General features: G+C 41.5%; 1 pseudogene; it reads left to right on the top strand.

Moving 5' to 3' along the window:
* Positions 1-1,260: 1,260 nt before the first annotated feature.
* On the top strand, positions 1,261-7,595 carry LOC126938322 (plasminogen activator inhibitor 1 RNA-binding protein-like; annotated as a pseudogene).
* Positions 7,596-7,926: the final 331 nt, after the last annotated feature.

Genomic DNA, 7,926 nt, shown 5'->3' with positions numbered 1-7,926 from the left:
TAATAAGAGATCAGGAAAGATAACAAGAAGCTTCAGAAAAAATGATCGCTTGATAGCTTCAGAAAAAAAAACCAAAAAACAAAAAAACTACAACAGGAAGGCTGCAGGGGGAAAAAAACAGGTATATAAAACAGGAAGCTATGTGACCAGTTTAAGAGATGTGTACGCATAGGGAAGAGATGAAATTCATGCAGCAATGTGATTTTTATAAGGGAAATGATTTTTAAAATAAGCAAAATATAGAAGTAGCTGATCTTGGCTTAAGGGATGACAGAAGGCCCAAATTAAATAGCATTTCATTAGCCTTTTAAATGGAGTGACTCCATAAATGAGTGTTTTAAAAACATAGACATCAAATTAACCCAACTACTGAAACTGACAGTTGAAGAACCATTAATCTTGGAAGGGATATTTCCCTTTAGGCTTCTGGAACAGATCCTTAAATCGTTAGTGTGTGCCCATACATATGTTTATGTGTGCGTTGTATATTTAGACACATGCTTAGACACCCACCTAGAATATTAAGTTGACCTGCTTTCAACAATTGGCTAATGATTAGAACTCCCCGAAGGCAAGCGGAGGAAAGTGAATTTGATGCTAAGAACAGGGACAGAGAGAGTGGACAAGAGATGCTAGTATCCCCACCAAGTCCCCCCAGCCCCCTTGCATCTGCGGTTTCTCTCTCCCTGGGCCCTTCCTGCAGAGCTGCAGTTACCTGCGGAAATACCCAGGCTCCGCTCTGAGCACCAGGCTGTCTCCCGGAGTCCCTATGTAGCCAAGTGGAGCCGGAGGGTTGATCCCCTAGCCCCTACACACAGCCTTCCTTTCACCACCTTCCGTTTATACAAAGACTGGCTTATCCCAATTTTTTTTCCTGTTGCCTTTTCAATGAAAAGCTCTCCACGCGCAGCCTAATAAAATTCTACGCCTGCCCCACCCCCATCCCAAAAATCCCTGCCAAAAAAAAGAGAGAGGGGAGACTAAAACCTGGAACTCATTTAGCTAAAGGGACTTTAGTTAACAAGAAAGTTACCCATCATGAACTGCAGGTAACACCTCCCGTGATCCTAAATCCATTACCTGGAGACTTAGCCCAGGCTGAGTTTGATTTTATGAACTGTGAGGTTGCAATGTTGAAAGTCTGCAAATTGGACATAAATTGGACGCAAAAGACTGGGGGAGCCGAGTGATTTTCTTTCTAATGGTATAACAGGCTTTGGCTCTTACCAGAGATTCCTGTAATCTGGAGCAGAGACAAGGATGGGTGCCTGTGTCAGTAACGCTCTCAATCCAAGATTTCCCCTCCTCCAAAAAGGTTTGACTCTGACTCAAGCACCTCTATCTAGGGCAAAATTGTATGTTACCATGTGAATTACTCATAATCACACTGAAGTGTTTGACCAAGCAAGGAATGTCATAATGTGCATGTGTGCATGCATACACACACACACACACACACACACACACACACACACACCCCAGTGTGTACCAGTCTAATTCAGGAATAGAAAATGGGCTCTCTCCCGCTTGTTGTCTCTTACCATCAACAATGTCCTGTGATGTTTTTAACTGAATCTCTTTTCAGCTGGCTTCCTTGGCATTCTTGTACAACTTTATTTTAGAGAGGATGGCTGATGTCATGAATAATTCAGTCATCAGCTTCTGAGTTTTAAGGAACACAAAGGCTACTTTCAGATTGGGGGTACAGCCCCCTTTCAATTTAATTAAGCATTTATTTAATGCTTATTTTGTGAAAGGATCTAAGGATGATCCAGAGATTAGAATCTCGGAAGGCTCACAGGTGTCATAACTGAAGTATAAGGCCAGGCATAACACATTTCTAATAAAGATACAATGTGAAAATACAGAGGAGAGAAACATAAAATCCAACTGGGGACTGGGAAAAAAGTGTGAAAATCTGGGCTTCAAGTATTGAATTGTGATTCACCAAATGGATACTGGTGTTGGTTTGGGGTAGGGAGTAGAAGTAGGTATCCCCAGCAGAAAGAAGGATTTTAGAAAAAACACAGCCTTGCAGCATAGCAAGACCTTGTCTCTGTTAAAAAAAAAAGTTAGCTGGCCAGGGGCGGTGGCTCATGCCTGTAATCCCAGCACTTTGGGAGGCTAAGGCAGGTGGATCACAAGGTCAGGAGTTCAAGACCAGCCTGGCCAAGATGATGAAACCCCATCTCTACTAAAAATACAAAAATTAGCCAGGCATGGCGGCAGGCACCTGTAATCCTGAAGTCAGGGAGAACAGAGAAGAAGAAAGCTACCACAGGCACACAGGCAAACTGTGATTGTTACACGTAATCATGTTATAGCAGTTGTCTTCTGTTGATGTATTGGGGATGCTCTACAGAATAAGTATTTTATAAATACATTGCAATGGCATTCTCTCTAGTACTTCAAGTCTGAAAACCAATGTATGGAAAAACTGAGTCTCTATATAGGCTACCTCTAGGGTATACTATAGTGAGTAAAGATAGTTAAAACCCTTAGAAATGGACTCTTCCTATCTGTGTCCGTGATCCTAAAACAAAACTCTTGGGAAGATAAGAATGAATGAGGAAGTATATGGGGGTGGCAAGAGTTAGATAATTAATTTTGCAAACACTCTGTTAGTATTAGCTTTAAATATGCTATTACATGTTTGGCATATATGCCCACTATCTACAACTACTGCCTATAAAACCAGCTGAGCAAAAGCCATCAAAGAAAAACAGCCATGAAACATGTTTAGATCAGGCCACTTTCTCTCATCACGTATTAAAATTTTGAGTTGGAGGTCAAGTGTGGTGGCTCAAGCCTGTAATCCCAGCACAGGAGTTCGAGACCAGCCTGGCCAACAGAGTGAAACCCTTTTCTACTAAAAAAAACAAAAACAAAAACAAAATTAGCCTGAGTGGTGGCACACACCTGTAATCCTAGCCACTCTGGAGGCTGAGGCAGGAGAATCGCTTGATCCCAGGAGGCAGAGGTTGCAGTGAGCTGAGATCACGCCACTGCACTCAAGCCTGGACAACAGAGTGAGACTTTGTCTCCAAAAAAAAAAAAAAAAAAAAAAATTATGTTTTGCATTGTAAAAGTAAAATGCCTTCAGATCTTATGAATGGAGTCTTGTTGATCTTAAATACTTATTGGCAAAGGAGAATGAAGACAAGGAAAGGAATTTAGTGAAACTTCAATATTACCTTGAAGTAGATAAATAGCTTCCTTTGGCTCGTTCCCACTGTTACAGAAACTAATGGTTTAAGGTGAAGGCTATTGTTTTTTTCAATCTCGTTTAAATATGAGTTACGTATCCACAGTTTTGGATGCGCACAGATTTTTGCCTGAGAATTTTGGAAGCCAGAGTGTAACAGGAGAAATAAATAAGTCAACCACCAAATAGAATATAGCATTGCATAAATCTGAAAGTTCTCCACATTTTGTGAAGTGAGGGGTAAAATCCCTTGTTGAACAGCAACAAAAAAACTAACCCAACATATACATTTTCAAATAGAGTAGGAAAGAAAAGGATGGACAAGACAGGAACGTGTGGTTAATTCCAGTTTTAGGCATATTTGTGTGGCTAGCATGGCTTAATTCAGCTAATTGCTGTAGAGCAGAATATGAGAAAATATCTTTTCTGACGTTTTTAATTTGTCATTACTACCACTACAGAAGCAACAAACTGTTTGAAAGTGGTGCTTTCACATCATATACCATTGTGATAACATTTTGCGGAAGGCCCCAGTTTCTGAGAAGCCCTGTTTTCTTTATCATTCTTAGAAAAAAAATGGAAGAATTTCATCCACATGGAACACGAATAATCTTTATTCCTTTCTCTTTGACTTTAACATAGTCATGTCAATCAGTAAAGGTGAATTACTGCTAACGTCTTCAGTGAAAGGAAAGATATGTGAATTCTGGCAACAATATTATTCATTTGAATCTGTCTGTGTCCTAAATGTACTTAGGAGGAAAAGCATAACCAGGATCCCAAGATTCTACAGTTTATTTATAAATTTTATAAATTTAATAGAAGTCTTTCCTGCTCACTTCTTTTTTTTTTTTTTTTTTTTTTTTTTTTCCTCCTTCACAAACTAAAATTGTGTTCCATTCTTCTCTAGGGCCATTTGAAGGAATTAACTATTGTGGGGAGTCAGCATCATAAATAATTTGAGTTCTTTCATAAGAACTGGAAAACTGTCTAAGCAATTGCCAGTTAAAATAATGATAGATGTGAAATTGAGTCTTCTGCTGCAGTGTGTAAGCTGAGTAGCAGTTGTGGCATGGGAAGGCATTTCCCTCTGCTTATTTATTTACCGTATTTTCTGGACCCTCCCATGGCTGGAAAAGCCTGAGGACACAGTCATGAATGGCCAAATGTAGTGGCATGGAAGGCACCTTCTTATCTATCTATTTATTTAGTTTTCTTTCTGCATCTTACAAAGACATGTAAATACGGGAAACAGTACCAGACAGCAGTATTTTTGTAGCGTGAGCTGCATTATGGGCTGTTGAGGTGTATATATGTGGATTTTTCATCACCCTAAAAACACTAGGGACCAAGTTCCATGAACATAATGTGTATATGATTGGGATGCTATTGGGCTTTTATTATCTTAGTACAAGCTGTACTTTCTGGCTGAATTAAGACAAGAACACTTATTAATAAAAAGTAAAACATGAACATATGGAAAAAAATCATAAGTTATTTTTCTGACTCCATCTGTTTTCCACCCACACAATTTGCTCACTACAGATAATAGGAAGCTGTGGTGTAATTCTTGTGCTTCATAGCTCTAGAATAGAGAACATGAAATTACAATATTCAAGTTGAGGTAGTACAGTAATGACAAGGCACTATGTGACCTCGTGTGAGTGGGATCCAAAACCACCCAGGTGAATAAAGACTTTCTCTAACTTTACACAGTTTCACAAATGGGATTTTTTTATACTCTTTGGACTCTTCCAATGCAGGAAAGGCTTACAGCTGTGGCAATGGCCAGCCATGTCTTTGGCCTTAGCTGGACAAACGGTCCAGTGGATAATCTGAACTACCTCAGGGTGCATGTTGAGTTTGAAAGGGAGAGCTGGCTGGGAGTGGTGGCTCACGTCTGTAATCCCAGAACTTTGGGAGGCCGAGGCGGGTGGATCACCTGAGGTTGGGAGTTCGAGACCAGCCTGACCAACATGGAGAAACCCCATCTCTACTGAAAAAACAAAATTCGCCAGGCGTGGTGGTGCATGCCTGTAATCCCAGCTACTCAGGAGGCAGAAGCAGGAGAATCACTTGAATCCAGGAGGCTGAGATTGTGGTAAGCCAAGATCGCACCATTGCACTCCAGCCTGGGTGACAAGATCAAAATTCTCTCTCAGAAAAGAAAGAAAAAGGAAAAAAAAAAAAAGAAGAAGAAGACAGGGAAGGCCATAAGAAGGAATGCCCCTAAAAGCACAGTCCTAAATGTTGAGAATTTAGGGGAGGAAAAAAGAAAAGAGGACAATCACAGAAGCTGCCAGGGCACTAAAGGAGGGAAGTTCTAGTTTAGTATTCAGATGGCCACCAAGTTTTGGAACATTGCCAACTATCTGTGCTGACGTAAGTGCTGACTCCCACATCTAAGATATGCCATTGTAATTCCTATGTCTGCTTTTCTGCTGCTCAACCTAATTCTCATTTCTACAAGGAAAGTCACTAAATGCTATAATCAGACCCAATAGAGCATTTATCAATGTTTTTCTGTTTAAAAGGTAATTATATGATTTAAATATAATTTGAGAGACGATTACCTAAAATAGCATTTTCAAAAATCAGTGCTAAAAGCAGTTGGAAATATTCATATGCATATGAGTCTCATGATCACGTTCACATACTCCCTAGTCCTTAAAAATGGATCATACTCTATCATCTGTTTCAAATGGCTTTCAAGGCTGCCTGTTACAATAGCCATAGGAACATGCCACAGAGCCCCCATCATGGCTAGGACCTTACAGGAAAGCTTTGGCTGCATGGTCACCCACCAATTGGACCAGTTATTTGACCAGGAATTGGACCTCCTCAAGGTGCTGAAGGCAGCAAAGAACAAGAAGAAAGAAGCTGTTGGGGGGCGGTGTTGGAGGCCCTGGGCCAAGAGCACAGCTCAGGCCACAGCTGAGACCAACTCCAAGGCATCAGGGACATAGCTGCCTAAAATGTCACAGAAAGGCCTTTCCATGGTGGCGCAAGCCTATAATCCCAGTGCTTTAAGAGGTTGAGGTGGGAGGATTGCTTGAGTCCAGGAGTTCAAGACTAGACTGGGCAGCAAAGAGAGATCTCCTCTCTACTAAAATTTAAAAAGTTATCCAAGCATGGTGGTGCATGCTTGTGGTCCCAGCTACTTAGGAAGCTGAGGTGGAAGGATCCTTGAGTCCAGGAGGTTGAGGCTACGGTGAGCTATTACCATGCCACTGCACTCCAGCCTGAGCGACAGAGCAAGACCCTGTCTCAAAAAGATAAAAAGAGCCCCAAAAGACAACAAGAACCCGCTGCTCCCTAACATTTGCATGGTTGACAAGAATTGTCATGATTGAGAAGAAAGAAGAGATGCAGCTGCTCTGGCACTTAAGAGAGAGGGAGTAAGATGCCTGAGAAGAAGGCCTGATCAACAATTTCAGAGGGATGGAAAAATAATTCAGAGAAGACCAGAAAGGTGACCACCTCATGAGCGAAGATTTGAGAAGCCACTTGAAGAAAAGGAAGGAGGAGAAGCTTTAGTTGATAGGTTGATTAGTGACCTCCCATTGATAGACTGATTACTGGCTTTCCTGTTGGAGGCCATGGGGGTCTTGGAAGAGGAATAGGGGGCGGTGGGCGTGGAGTGGCCGGGAAGATGGGTTTCATTCTCCTGGCACTCATAAGTTTGATATAAGAGCAGCGCAAGTGACACAGCTGGCCTGAAGCAACAGGACAGTCATGTAGGAGGCAGATGTCACAACTGGGGAACTGTCAAAGATGGATTAACAGAGTCTCCAACATTTACATTCAGAAACAATTATCTTATCATTGCAGTGACTTGCATCAATCAAATATAACTAAGGAAACCCCTGAAGGTGAAGAACACGCAGTGGCAGACACTGAAAAGGAGGAGAATGAAACTGAGGAGGTAAAGGCAGAGGCTCCAAAAGGGATGACTTTGAGTGAGTGGAAGGCTGTCCAACGTAAGGACTGGGCAGAGGTAGAATTTCATGTCCGAAAACCACGTGAAGGTGTGATGGGCAGCGGAAGAAGTGGGTTCTTCGTAAATCAAAGAGTGAAAAGGCTCATGCTGAAGATTTGATTGTAGATCATCCTTTCCAGAAGCCAGCAAATGATATAATGTTCTGATATAATGTCTCAGCTGGAGATTAATTCTGGAGACCTTGGCCACCCAGGACAGTGGTGGCAGGGGAGGATGCCATGGACCTGGGCATGGTGGACGTCAGAACCATGGCAGCAGGATCCACAAGACAGGTGCCTCTGCGCCTGACATGATGACCCAAAGGTACCCCCAGCTCTGGCCTACCTGGATGCCCTTAGGCAACCCTGGTTCCTTTGCAGACTCTCCTGTTTAAAGCTGTTGCATGCTTAGTGCTTACAAACGACTAAGAAATTTTTTAAAAAGAGGATTGTTATTCATTCCATTCACACCTAAAGACTCAATTTTATCTGTTTTAAAAATGAACTTCTCTGGCTACACATAAGTAACAAATATGATAGTCAGTTTTGTATTTAGAATGTATTGTAGCAGAAATGTTTTCATAATTTTCAGAAATTATGCATTTTTCACGAATGCTTCTGTATTGCTGCTTTCAAATATGCATTTCCAAATTTAAAATATTGCTGTGAACGGTTAAAAAAAAAGGGGGAGGCTGCACACCGTGGCTCATGGTTGTAATCCCACACCAAGGTGGGCAGATCAC

The sequence above is a fragment of the Macaca thibetana genome, chromosome 16 (genome assembly GCF_024542745.1).
Source record: "Macaca thibetana thibetana isolate TM-01 chromosome 16, ASM2454274v1, whole genome shotgun sequence".
Classification (NCBI taxonomy): Eukaryota; Metazoa; Chordata; class Mammalia; order Primates; family Cercopithecidae; genus Macaca; species Macaca thibetana.
The sequence above is the reverse complement of the archived record's forward strand: the minus strand, read 5'-3'. Positions and strand labels throughout refer to the sequence as shown.